Below are 15,166 nucleotides of genomic sequence, written 5' to 3'. Positions count from 1 at the left end.
GAAATGAGTTTAAGTATGTGTATGAAAATTTGGAATATTAAAGGGAGTGAAGTATAAAGTGTTGAGCTGAAAATGAAGTGATTTTCGAGCTAAAAATATGATTTCTGGGTAAGGGGAATCGGTACCCATTCAAGGGGAACCGATACCCCTTCAAACGAACAAAAATTTCCAGAATGTCATGAGGGAATCGATACCCCCTTAGTAGGGAACCGATTCCCCCTAAAGGAAAAATGTGAATATTGGTTTAATAAGTTCGTTTAAGTTGCTAGTATCCAATTACAAGGTGTAGGTATCTAATGATTGCCTCAAAATGTACATTTATGTAGATTCTGCGCGTAAAGCAATTTCAGAACATTTGGCAAGTAAGATCGATCAAGGGAAAGATAAGAGATTGGAATTGACTAGTGAGGCCAAGGTGAGTGTATACTAGTGATATGTAGTGTTTAATGGAAATAAGACTTGCGATGAGTCTATTTCCTAGAGTAATATGCATGAAGTCATGGACATGATTATGTGTTGTTATAATTATATGAGATTATCTGTATTACATTGATTGTATGTATGCATGACTAAAGATAATGATATGCTTTGTATATGTTATGTGATTATGAATAGGTAGAAAGGAAACAAATGATGATATAAGAATCTATTATAAGATATATGATATGAAAATATGATAGTGAGCTATGTGAAAGAACTATGAGATATATGAGTTATATAGAAAATATATGCGAACAAGATATGACATTTATGTTTATATGAAACAATGCAAGGTGATATGAGCTATGTGAGATATGAATATAAAATCATATGAGAAATGAAAAGAATTACATGAAAATAGACTAAGTGATTACATGCAACATATGATATTAGATATATGTTTACACATACATGTGGTATGTGACAGAAGAGAAGGAACGTGTGATTATGAGATCAATGATTACACGTACATGTGATACGTGACTGAAATGAAAAGATATGTGTTTATAAGAGAAAGAATATGAATAAATAATGTGAACTGTTATAAATGATAATGCCCATGTTATGTGATATGAGAGCTAGGGGTATAGTTGGCATGCCAAGGGTCGAGGGTTTACCTATGTTCTTCGGGACATATGGACTGTTTACCTATGTTCTTCGGGACATATGGACTATTTTCCTATGTTCTTCGGGACATATGAACTGATTACCTAGGTTCTTCGGAATCTATGGACTGGTTCTTCGGGACATTGATCGAGCTGTGGTGACAACATATATGTGCACAACCTCAATGTACTCACATACCTTAAGTTCTCACTAGTGTACATGGGCTAATAAAGTGATCAAACAAGCATACTGAATGTGATATGTATACGATGGGTTTATAAATGGTTATCAAAGGTAAGTGGTTTGAAATGTGCTACATGAACCATATGATGTTATGTGTGTTTCTTAATGATAATGATGATATATGTTTATATATGATTTTTATGTTATATGAAATATTATATGTTTTATATGCCTCACTAAGTCAACGACTTAGCGTGTGATTGTTTCACACGTAGGTTTCGAGAAGAGTAAAGAGTAATGCGAATTAAGACAGGTCAGTTCTCCTTACTAAATGTCATATCAGAAAATATATGTACTGTATATAGAGTGTAGTTGGCATGTAGTCTAAAGATATAAATTGTATGAACTCTGATATATTTTGTAAATGTTTTGAATAAGTTAAATGTTATAAAAGTTTTTAAATTACTCACTATTTTATACGAATAAATGTTTGAAAAGTCAATGTGACACTTCGGACTCGTATCCGGGTCGGATACGGGTTGGGGGTGTTACAGATAAAATCTGTGATGCTTCTGCTAAAGGAAAACAAAAGCGAGTTTCTTTTAAATCCATTAATGATGTATTAACTAGTAGAGTTTTACAATTGATTCATTTAGATCTTTTTGGGCCAACTAGAACTACTAGGTTGGGTGGAAAACAATATGCATTTGTCTTGATAGATGACTATTCTAGATATACTTGGGTTCTATTTTTAAATACTAAAGATGAAGCATTAGAACATTTCATCACGTTTTCAAAAGTAATCCAAAATGAAAAAAGTTACTCTATAACTAGTGTTAGGAGTGATCATGGAACTGATTTGAAAATCTTGGATTTACTGAATTTTGTAACTCTAACGGTATTAGCCATAATTTTTCAGCACCTAGAACCCCTCAACAAAATGGAGTTGTTGATAGGAAAAATCGAACTTTAGAAGAAATGGCTAGAACCATGCTTTGTGAAAATAATTTGCCAAAATATTTTTGGGCGGAAGCCACAAATACTGCTTGTTATGTTGTAAATCGAGTAATGATTAGGCCAATTTTAAAGAAAACTCCTTATGAAATTTTCAAAAATAAAAAGCCTAACATTAGTTATTTTCATCCTTTTGGATGTAAATGTTTTGTTTAAAACAACGATAAAGAAAACCTTGGCAAATTTGATGCTAAAAGTGATGAAGGAATTTTTTCTGGGTTATTCTTTAAATTCTAAACCCTATCGTGTATTTAATAAAAGAACTTTAGTTGTAGAAGAGTCTATACATGTTGTTTTTGATGATAATCCCCTTCCGAGGAAGGATTCTTGTGTGAATGATGATGTAGGTGTTATAAATACAAATGACGTTAGACATGACGTTGGAGAACCATCATCAAAGGAAGAAACGAAAAATGAGGAAACTCATGATCCTCTTGAGAATCCAACCATTGAAGAAAGGGAAGTATCTTATCCAAGAGAGTACAACTATGTCAAGGATGGTGAAATTATAGGTGATCCATCAAAAGGGGTAACAACTCGATCTTCTCTTAGAAATATTTGTAATTATGTTGCATTTATCTCATGCATAGAGCCTAAGAATATTAAAGAAGCATTAAATGATGAACATTGGATTATGGCTATGCAAGAAGTGTTAAATCAATTTGAGAAAAGTAAAGTATAAACATTAGTTGAAAGGCCTAGTAATAAATCTACTGTAGGTACAAGATGGGTATTTAGGAATAAGCTTGATGAGAGTGGTAATATAGTGAGAAACAAGGCTAGACTTGTTGCTCAAGGGTATACTCAAGAAGAGGGCATAGACTATGATGAAACATACGCTCCCGTAGCTAGGATGGAAGTAATTAGAATGTTATTAGCATTTACATGCTTTCATGAATTTAAAATTATATCAAATGGATGTTAAAAGTGCATTTTTAAATGGTTTTATAAAGGAAGAAGTGTATGTGGAACAACCTCCAGGTTTTGAAGATTCAAAATTTCTGGACCATGTTCTTAAATTGACAAAAGCTCTTTATGGTCTAAAACAAGCTCCTAGAGCTTGGTATGAAAGATTGTCAAATTTTTTGATTGAAAAAGGTTTTTCAAAAGGGAAGGTTGACACTACATTGTTTTAAAAGCATAAAGGTAAAGATTTATTAGTAGTTCAAATTTATGTTGATGATATAATATTTGGTTCTACTAATGATGTTCTTTGCCAAGAATTTTCTAAGCTAATGCAAAGTGAGTTTGAGATTAGCATGATGGGGGAGCTCTCATTTTTCTTGGGACTACAAATCAAGCAAAGAAAAGATGGCATCTTCATCACAAGCTAAGTACGTCAAAGATATGCTCAAAAAGTTTGGACTGGAAAATGGCAAATCTCATGACACTCCAATGAGCTCTTCAACAAAGCTTGACTTAGATGAAGGAGTTAAATGTATAGATGTTAAATTATATAGGTCAATGATTGGATCTCTACTTTATCTAACTGCAAGTAGACCGGACATTATGTTTAGTGTTTGCTTATGTGTTAGATTTCAATCATGCCCTAAGGAATCACATTTACTAGCTGTTAAGAGAATCTTTAGATACCTTAAAGACACTCCTAGTTTAGGACTTTTGTATCCTAGAGACTCTAGCTTTAGCTTGCATGCTTTTTCTGATGCGGATTATGGAGGATGCAATTAGATAGGAAAAGCACCTCCGGTACTTGCCAATTCCTTGGAAATATGCTGATTTCTTGGTTTTCAAAGAAACAAAATTGTGTTGCATTATCTACTACTGAAGCCGAATACATTTCAGCTGGTAGTTGTTGTGCACAAGTTTTATGGATGAAACAACAACTTTTTGATTATGGAATTGAAGTTGGTACCATTCCTATCAAGTGTGACAATACTAGTGCTATTTGTCTCACTAAAAATCCCATCCAACACTCTAGAACTAAGCACATTGAAATAAGACATCACTTCATTAGAGACCATGTCACTAAGGAAGATGTAGTTCTAGAATTTGTTGATACTTTGCACCAATTAGCGGATATCTTTACAAAACCTTTAGACAAAGAAAGATTTTGGACACTTAGGAGAGAATTAGGTTTAACCAACCTATCTTCACTTAGTGTTTAAAATAATTTTTAGCACTTTTAAGAATAAATGAAAAATGCTTATAATAGTAATTTTTGATTGCATTCATTGCTATTAGTTAAGGGGAGTTTATGTTATTTGGTGAAAATTAATTTTATGTTCAAATATTTTTTAAGAGATTAACTTGATTGATTGAACATGGTTAATTTTCAATATATGAGTTGCCAAAACCAGTAGAGCTAAATAATTTAGCATTTTAAGTGTTTAAAATGGATTTTTGACATTTTTGTGCTTAATGCACCGATGCACTTAACAATGCATCGATGCATCCCTTTGAATGTGCATCGATGCATCCGCATGATGCACCGATGCATGCCTTGAATGTGCATCGATGCACAAGACCATGCATCGATGCATCTGTCGGGTTTTTGGTTAAAAACCTTGATTCTCTTTATTTTTCTCAAAACCCTTTAAACACTCCCTCAGCCATTCGTCCCTCTCTATCTAAAAACTCCATTCTTGCTCAAAATCAACGATATTTCGTCGGATTCTTCAAGTTTTTTCATCTCTCAAACCTGCTTTTATCATCAAATCGTGCAAAACATCTCTTCATCCCTCTCAATCCGAAATTTTCAAGGTAATATTTCAAAAACCTCTACTTTATTGATTTTTGATTTTAGAACTAGTTCTGATTAGTTCTAGGATGAACATTATATCGGGCATTGATTGTTTGATGATTAGAAACTCAATTTTACAACTAATTTCATCAAAAACTCACAAATTTTCAAATTTTTTTTAAAATTTTCGAAATAAAAAAAATCAAATTTCTGAAATTAATTTTTAAATTTGATATTTTTGATAAATCTTATAATTTTACAAACATTATTATTTTCAAATATTTTTTCAAAACCTTTCCCATTAGGATTCAGTTTAGAGATCCTTGAATTATTAAGGACTCAACTGAGTTTTGGGATTGATTATTGCACATACATGTGTTTTCAATTTGCAGGTTATATTTCTTATTCCGACTCCTTTACCATGTCTAATCCTAAACGTCCTAGGACTTCCTCTAGTCGTTCACATCGTCCTTCTGTTCCTCTACCTCCTAATCTCATTCCTCAAACTTCTAGTGGACTATTGAGTTCCTGTTTCAATATGCCAGAGCGTCGTAGAAATGACCTTTACAATAGATACATTGAGTCATTCCAATCCTATAGAATTCCGGAAGAACGTATTCCCTCACTTCAAGCCATGAACAAAATTGACTTTGAATACCTCCCAATTCTTAAACAATGGAAGTTTGATAAACTTTTTTCGCTTCAACCTATTGTTTTCCACCAATTAGTCCGCATTTTCTATTCCAATGCGGTCTGTATTCAAAATCAAACCCAATGCGGAACCATCGGAATTAAATCATATCTACTAGGATAGTACATTGTTGTTGATTCCGCAACTATTGCTTCTCATTTCGGGTTAGATAATGATGGTGTGTTTGATGAAAAAGAATCTGTGGCTTATCCTTATACTCCTAATGCTAGTGTCAGTACCCTTCGAACCCATCACGACCGTTTCCTTCATTTTATTATTTCTTGGTGGTTTCGTCCTTCTGCTGGTAGGTACTCCACTCTACGTGCTAGGGATTTATGGTGGATATATATTGTATTAAAAATAAAATCAAAATAAATCTTCCACATGTCATTTTTTAGTCAACTAGTAGACATCGTAAACATTGTTCCTTCTAAACATGTTGAAAGATTAGCCTACGGATGTCTACTTAGTAACATGTTTATCAAATTTGGTCTAGACGTTTCTCTCGACACTACCATTCCTCTCCAAAATCAAATCAATCTCACTTCTTTAAAGAAAATGGATTGGGTTCAAGATGAACGCACTGGTTTTTGGGTCTTCCGACCAAATAAACAAACTCCAGGAGCTAGTTCTTCTCGTGCTCCTCCTCCTCCTCCGGCTGCGAATGTTGATCCCGAGCTTCAAGGGATATTTCAAGATATTGACGATCCAGCTAATGCACAGGAACTCACTCGGCAAGAAGATCAAACACCACCTTATTTCTGATCTTTTTTAGAGGCATTTGATCTACGATTTGCTTCCATGGAGTCTCAGATTACTGAGTTTCAGAGGGAGATACGTGATCGTATGGATCCTCTGACTCTTGAAGTTCGAGCTCATTATCCTTCTCCTCCCGATCCTCCGATGGAGTAGATTTGTATTTCTTGTCATGCTTTCTTAAAATTAAAACTTGGATTGATTTTGATATTTCTGTTTCTTTGTTTTTGGATACTTTGAATTTGATTGGTTGTTGAATGTTTGGACTTATTTTATATTTATGGATGCTTGAACTTAATATATATATTTGGTTTGGTAAAATTTTCTTATTTTTGCATCATTAGACATATATGACCAATTATCCATTGCATGTTATATGAATATTGATTTATGAAACTAATGGTTAACCTCTATTTTGATTGTGATCTTAGCAGTTTATAATTAATAAATCAATTGGCTTAAGTTTTTCAAAACATTCTTGTTTAAAACGTTTTATAGTCTTTTTGATTTAACAAAAAGGGGGAGAAGATGTGTGTCATAGTAAGGGGAGTAATTTTTCAAAAGTTGATTTCAAAAATAATTTTCTAAATCTTAAAATTTCCCAAGTGTTTTGTTATATCAAAAAGGGGGAGATTGTTAAAAACATTTTTGATATTTCAGTATAACAAATTAAGTTAAATGAATTTTAAGATTTTTAAAAATGATTTTACAATTTATATTTGATTCAATTTATCGAATATCAAATTATTACTCCAAGTCTTTAAAGATTAATTTTAATCCTTACTAAATGTGTAAAATTGTGATTTGTACTTAAACTATTTTTGAAATAATTTTTCAAAGTATTTTAAACCAAAATCAAGCCTTAAATCAATTTTTCAAAGGCATGCACCGATGCATCAATACCATGCATCGATGCATCAATGAATAAATTGAAACATCGAATGCATTCCATGCACCGATGCACTCTCCATGCATCGATTCACTCTGATTTAATTAAAACATCGAATGCATTTGATGCATCGATGCACAATCCATGCATCGATGCACCAGTTTTTCAAACATCGAATGCACTTCATGCATCGATGCACTCTTAGTGCACCGATGCACTAGGAGTCCAACGGTCAAAATATTTGAAATTTTACACTGATGCACCGATGCATAATGGTCATGCATCGATGCATGAGACGCTCCCACCCAGAAAATTAATTGTTTTCACACAATAACGGCTCTATTGACTCCACTAATTATCACCAACGTTCAGAATTGATTCAAGGAGTATTTAAACAAGTTTAGAAGCCATTGATCAATAACAAGAAACATCAAGCAACTAGAATCAAGAGAGAATCAAATAGAAAGCATCAAACCTCAAGTTTGAGCATTTCAAGCCTATTTTTCATTCAATATTCATTTTGCTTTCAAGAACACTTTTTTGCTCAATTGTATTTATTCTTGAGTGTTCTTTTCTTTGTTCTAGAATTGTGCAAACAATCTACCTTGTGAGGATTTCCTTGTAAGTTTGCATATTTGTATTGTTCTCTTTGGGAGAGAGTTTTTCTCAAGAATTTGGGGTATAATTCTTGAGGGTTTGTAAGGCTACTCTTTGTCCTCAAAAGAAAGACAAATTAGTGAATTTATGGAAAATCCTTAGTGTGGATAGCTAAGGTAGTGGACGTAGACTTTGATTGAGAAAGTTGAACCACTCTAAATCACTGTGCAAATCTTTTCAATTTTCTGCAAAAGCTTCCACCAAAATTTTTAATTGCCAATTCACCCCCCTCTTGGCTGATTTCGTCGATCGATTAACTCAACATATTTTATTAAAAATAAAATCAAAATAAATCTTCCACAGGTCATTTTTAGTCAACTAGTAGACATCGTAAACATTGTTCCTTCTAAACATGTTGAAAACATTAGCCTACGGATGTCTACTTAGTAACATGTTTATCAACTTTAGTCTAGAAGTTTCTCTCGACACTCCCATTCCTCTCCAAAATCAAATCAATCTCACTTCTTTAAAGAAAACGGATTGGGTTCAAGATGAACGCACCGGTTTTTGGGTCTTCCGACCAAATAAACAAACTCCGGGAGCTAGTTCTTCTCGTGCTCCTCCTCCTCCTCCGGCTGCGAATGTTGATCCCGAGCTTCAAGGGATATTTCAAGATATTGACGATCCAGCTAATGCACCAGAACCCGCTCGGCAAGAAGATCAAACACCACCTTATTTCCAATCTTTTTTAGAGGCATTTGATCTACGATTTGCTTCCATGGAGTCTCAGATTACTGAGTTTCAGAGGGAGATGTGTGATCGTATGGATGCTCTGACTCTTGAAGTTCGAGCTCATTATCCTTCTCCTCCCGATCCTTCGTTGGAGTAGATTTGTATTTCTTGTCATGCTTTCTTAAATTTAAAACTTGGATTGATTTTGATATTTATGGTTTGTTTGTTTTTGGATACTTAGACTTTGATTGGTTGTTGAATGTTTGGACTTATTTTATATTTATGGATGCTTGAACTTAATATATATATTTGGTTTGGTTAAATTTTCTTATTTTTGCATCATTAGACATATATGACCAATTATCCATTGCATGTTATATGAATATTGATTTATGAAACTAATGGCTAACCTCTCTTTTGATTGTGATCTTAGCAGCTTATAATTAATAAATCAATTGGCTTAGGTTTTTCAAAACATTCTTGTTTAAAACGATTTATAAAGTCTTTGATTTAACAAAAAGGGGGAGAAGATGGTGTGTCATAGTAAGGGGGAGTAATTTTTCAAAAGTTAATTTCAAAAATAATTTTCTAAATCTTAAAATTTCCCAAGTGTTTTGTTATATCAAAAAGGGGGAGATTGTTAAAAACATTTTTGATATTTTGATATAACAAATTAAATGAATTTTAAGATTTTTACAAATGATTTTACAATTTATATTCGATTCAATTTATCGAATATCAAATTATTACTCCAAGTCTTTGAAGATCAATCTTAATCCTTACTAAATGTGTAAAATTGTGATTTGTACTTAAACTATTTTTGAAACAATTTTCACAAAGTATTTTAAACCAAAATCAAACCTTAAATCAATTTTTCAAAGGCATGCACCGATGCATCAATACCATGCATCAATGAATAAATTGAAACATCGAATGCATTCCATGCACCGATGCACTCTCTATGCATCGATGCACTCTGATTTAATTAAAACATCGAATGCATTTGATGCATCGATGCACAATCCATGCATCGATGCACCAGGCTATTTTTCAAACATCGAATGCACTTCATGCATCGATGCACTCTTAGTGCACCGATGCACTAGGAGTCCAACGGTCAAAATATTTGAAATTTTACACTGATGCACCAATGCATAATGGACATGCATCGATGCATGAGACGCTCCCACCCAGAAAATTAATTGTTTTCACACAATAACGGCTCTATTGACTCCACTAATTATCACCAACGTTCAGAATTGATTCAAGGAGTATTTAAACAAGTTTAGAAGCCATTGATCAATAACAAGAAACATCAAGCAACTAGAATCAAGAGAGAATCAAAGAGAAAGCATCAAACCTCAAGTTTGAGCATTTCAAGCCTATTTTTCATTCAATATTCATTTTGCTTTCAAGAACACTTTTATGCTCAATTGTATTTATTCTTGAGTGTTCTTTTCTTTGTTCTAGAATTGTGCAAACAATCTACCTTGTGAGGATTTCCTTGTAAGTTTGCATATTTGTATTGTTCTCTTTGGGAGAGAGTTTTTCTCAAGAATTTGGGGTATAATTCTTGAGGGTTTGTAAGGTTACTCTTTGTCCTCAAAAGAAAGACAAATTAGTGAATTTATGGAAAATCCTTAGTGTGGATAGCTAAGGTAGTGGACGTAGACTTTGATTGAGAAAGTTGAACCACTCTAAATCACTGTGCAAATCTTTTCAATTTTCTGCAAAAGCTTCCACCAAAATTTTTAATTGCCAATTCACCCCCCTCTTGGCCGATTTCGTCGATCGATTAACTCAACATATTGTATTAAAAATAAAATCAAAATAAATCTTCCACAGGTCATTTTTAGTCAACTAGTAGACATCGTAAACATTGTTCCTTCTAAACATGTTGAAAACATTAGCCTACGGATGTCTACTTAGTAACATGTTTATCAACTTTAGTCTAGAAGTTTCTCTCGACACTCCCATTCCTCTCCAAAATCAAATCAATCTCACTTCTTTAAAGAAAGCGGATTGGGTTCAAGATGAACGCACCGGTTTTTGGGTCTTCCGACCAAATAAACAAACTCCGGGAGCTAGTTCTTCTCGTGCTCCTCCTCCTCCTCCGACTGCGAATGTTGATCCCGAGCTTCAAGGGATATTTCAAGATATTGACGATCCAGCTAATGCACCAGAACCCGCTCGGCAAGAAGATCAAACACCACCTTATTTCCAATCTTTTTTAGAGGCATTTGATCTACGATTTGCTTCCATGGAGTCTCAGATTACTGAGTTTCAGAGGGAGATGTGTGATCGTATGGATGCTCTGACTCTTGAAGTTCGAGCTCATTATCATTCTCCTACCGATCCTCCGATGGAGTAGATTTGTATTTCTTGTCATGCTTTCTTAAATTTAAAACTTGGATTGATTTTGATATTTATGGTTTGTTTGTTTTTGGATACTTTGACTTTGATTGGTTGTTGAATGTTTGGACTTATTTTATATTTATGGATGCTTGAACTTAATATATATATTTGGTTTGGTTAAATTTTCTTATTTTTGCATCATTAGACATATATGACCAATTATCCATTGCATGTTATATGAATATTGATTTATGAAACTAATGGCTAACCTCTCTTTTGATTGTGATCTTAGCAGCTTATAATTAATAAATCAATTGGCTTAGGTTTTTCAAAAACATTCTTGTTTAAAACGTTTTATAGAGTCTTTGATTTAACAAAAAGGGGGAGAAGATGGTGTGTCATAGTAAGGGGGGGTAATTTTTTAAAAGTTAATTTCAAAAATAATTTTCTAAATCTTAAAATTTCCCAAGTGTTTTGTTATATCAAAAAGGGGGAGATTGTTAAAAACATTTTTGATATTTTGATATAACAAATTAAATGAATTTTAAGATTTTTACAAATGATTTTACAATTTATATTCGATTCAATTTATCGAATATCAAATTATTACTCCAAGTCTTTGAAGATCAATCTTAATCCTTACTAAATGTGTAAAATTGTAATTTGTACTTAAACTATTTTTGAAACAATTTTCACAAAGTATTTTAAACCAAAATCAAACCTTAAATCAATTTTTCAAAGGCATGCACCGATGCATCAATACCATGCATCGATGCATCAATGAATAAATTGAAACATCGAATGCATTCCATGTACCGATGCACTCTCTATGCATCGATGCACTCTGATTTAATTAAAACATCGAATGCATTTGATGCATCGATGCACAATCCATGCATCGATGCACCGGGCTATTTTTCAAACATCGAATGCACTTCATGCATCGATGCACTCTTAGTGCACCGATGCACTAGGAGTCCAACGGTCAAAATATTTGAAATTTTACACTGATGCACCGATGCATAATGGTCATGCATCGATGCATGAGACGCTGCCACCCAGAAAATTAATTGTTTTCACACAATAACGGCTCTATTGACTCCACTAATTATCACCAACGTTCAGAATTGATTCAAGGAGTATTTAAACAAATTTAGAAGCCATTGATCAATAACAAGAAACATCAAGCAACTAGAATCAAGAGAGAATCAAAGAGAAAGCATCAAACCTCAAGTTTGAGCATTTCAAGCCTATTTTTCATTCAATATTCATTTTGCTTTCAAGAACACTTTTGTGCTCAATTGTATTTATTCTTGAGTGTTCTTTTCTTTGTTCTAGAATTGTGCAAACAATCTACCTTGTGAGGATTTCCTTGTAAGTTTGCAAATTTGTATTGTTCACTTTGGGAGAGAGTTTTTCTCAAGAATTTGGGGTATAATTCTTGAGGGTTTGTAAGGTTACTCTTTGTCCTCAAAAGAAAGACAAATTAGTGAATTTGTGGAAAATCCTTAGTGTGGATAGCTAAGGTAGTGGACGTAGATTTTGATTGAGAAAGTCGAACCACTCTAAATCACTGTGCAAATCTTTTCAATTTTCTGCAAAAGCTTCCACCGAAATTGTTAATTGCCAATTCACCCCCTCTTGGCCGATTCCGTCGATCGATTAACTCAACAGATAAAGACACCCTTTTTAGTCATTGTAATCATATCCTAGTCTCTCCCAAGATCTAAGGGATTAGGTTATGATATTCCTATGCCGGTTCAAAGCCCCTTGAAAATACTATAACCCATTGCTTATGATGATCTTGTCTTACGTTTCTCTCGAATACTTACAAGTATTTTTAACTTAGGTTTCTCTCGAACACCTAACCTTCATCTAAGAAATGGACACTCCCATACCTCTTACAAGCCTAGATGGTGAAGCATTCATAAGAAAAGGAAATAAAGAACCAAAATAAACTTAATTATACCATTAAAATAAAGTTTAAACATCCATTAAACCAACCACCACCAAATAAGTTAGTTCATGGTGGGGTTCGAAATATCCATAGAAAAATTCATAAAATATTCGTTCCAAAAACCCACAAATAAAATAAATAAAATAGCAACAAAGGGAAGTGAGAAAAAGCCTTCGACGCACGCCACCAGAGGTCTTCTCGACCACCACGAACCACCTTAGCTCGCTAGCTCCTATCGGCTCGCTAGCTCCTATCGGCACCTAGGTCGCCACTCCTTGAAGCTTTATCAATTGAGGAAAACCCCAAGGAAGAAAAAAAAAGAAAAAAAAAACTGATTTTTCTGCTCTGAGTATGTGTGTGTCTCTTCTTTTTTATTCTCTCCCTTGAGGTGTCATATATAATAAAAAATATCTAGGGGTAATGATGAGGTTGTTGGGTGTAAAATACCTCTCATACCCCTAGAATCAAACCACGTGAACTTTATCCTCCTGGTGGCAGTGGTCCTCTGGCAGGCGGTTACATCAATCATTTCACGTGCAGTGCCAGTTGTCCTGGTACAGCTGTATCTTTTTGTCATTTTCTGCACCAGAAATGCCAAGGCATTTCAATCTGCTTTAGCAACGTGTGATGTCGCAGTATTACTTCCCAAAGAATCCTTTTGCTTGCTATTCCCTGCACACCACAAACAACTGCACCTTTCCCTCAAACATCACCATTAAGAAATAAAATAGCACTACCACCACAAATGCAACTATATGCAACTGCATGATCCTAAAATGGGCTTTTAACCAAACAATAACTCAAGTGAAAAAGGCCTTAAAAGTATCCTTTTTAGGAAGTTAACACACCCCCAAACTTAAGCTATTACTTATCCTCAAGCAATGGATAATAGTTACATAAGAAAAATGTCATGGCAATGTTCGACAAAAAGACAGTAGGACAAAATTGAATTTCAACCCTCAAAAAAATAGACTTCAACATGTTAGACTTATCAAGAATTCAAGTACTTTTCCCTAGGTCAAGATTATTTGTGGTAGTGTGTGCGTGATTGTATCCAATCTATACTTAGCAAATTTAGACAATTTCTAATCAAGTCCCCTAGTTTTTGCCAAGGCATTTACTCATTCATTAAGCACATTTTTTTACTCCTTTTTTCTTTTCTGAATTTCTTTTAAATGTTGTTACGAAAGGAGTCAGCTCATCACACCTACTCTCCCACACTCTAGGTGAAAGGGAGCATACCTTCCACCCCTGAGCTAGTTAAGTAGAGTCATCCCATGACTTCTTTCATTCACTCATATGCTTGAGGCTGCCATTTATTAAAGATAGTTCCAGGCAATGCCACGTCAAAGAGGAGTGTACCTCTACAGCTATGCCTAAGCATTTATTCACAGTTTCATATATAAGGGAGTTGTTTTTGATTTTTCATTTAAGCACAATACTATATTTGCCAAAACTAGCTAGAGTTCCTTCATAAAAATTTTCCAAATTTTATAGAGATCATACAATTCGTGTAAAAAAATTCACAAAGCATCAAGCCCTAGAGTGAGTTCTATAATTCTCAACCGTCATTTACATTCAAATTCTAGCCTAACAAAATCATCATCATCGGGTATCCTCAAAACATTCTACCTAACTGTCCTACCATTTACTGATGCCATGGCATAATACTACGCTAATGCTATCATGGATATGACCTACCAAGAACACTACATCCCCCAAACTTAAGGAAAGCATTGTCGTCAATACTTAAAGAGAACTAAACTAAATAAAAACTAAATGCCATACAATGAAATACAAACTAAATAAAAATGAATGCAAGTGAGGTACCTCAGGATTTGCGTGGTGGTGTTGCCTTGGAGCTACTAGAAGCTCCTCGTCTGGTGCGCTTGCGTAGGGGTGTTGGGCTAGACTCGGAAGAACTGGAATCATGACGCGCAATGCTTTCAGCTGTGGTCTTGGTGTGACGACCACTTCGTGGTGCAAGAGAAGGATCGGGTGCAAGGACAAGACTAGGTGTTTCTTCGACAGGTACAGTGGGTGGATATTCAGGGGTTTCGAAACGGTGTGGAGTAGTTATCTCAGAACGGTGCTGATAAGGAGTCGGGTCATCAAGTGGAGGATCGGCTGCATCTTGCTCGGGCTCTGGAGATACCTCGGCATTAAATGTCTATAGAATTTCATCTTGAAAGCTAGGGAAATTCC

General features: G+C 34.3%; 1 pseudogene; it reads right to left on the bottom strand.

The window, feature by feature from the left end:
• LOC120174064 overlaps positions 1-15,166 on the bottom strand; it is a 42,451-nt pseudogene that overhangs the window by 20,217 nt on the left and 7,068 nt on the right.

Source organism: Hibiscus syriacus, unplaced genomic scaffold (assembly GCF_006381635.1).
Source record: "Hibiscus syriacus cultivar Baekdansim isolate YM2019G1 unplaced genomic scaffold, ASM638163v2 tig00112000_pilon, whole genome shotgun sequence".
NCBI lineage: Eukaryota > Viridiplantae > Streptophyta > Magnoliopsida > Malvales > Malvaceae > Hibiscus > Hibiscus syriacus.
The sequence above is the reverse complement of the archived record's forward strand: the minus strand, read 5'-3'. Positions and strand labels throughout refer to the sequence as shown.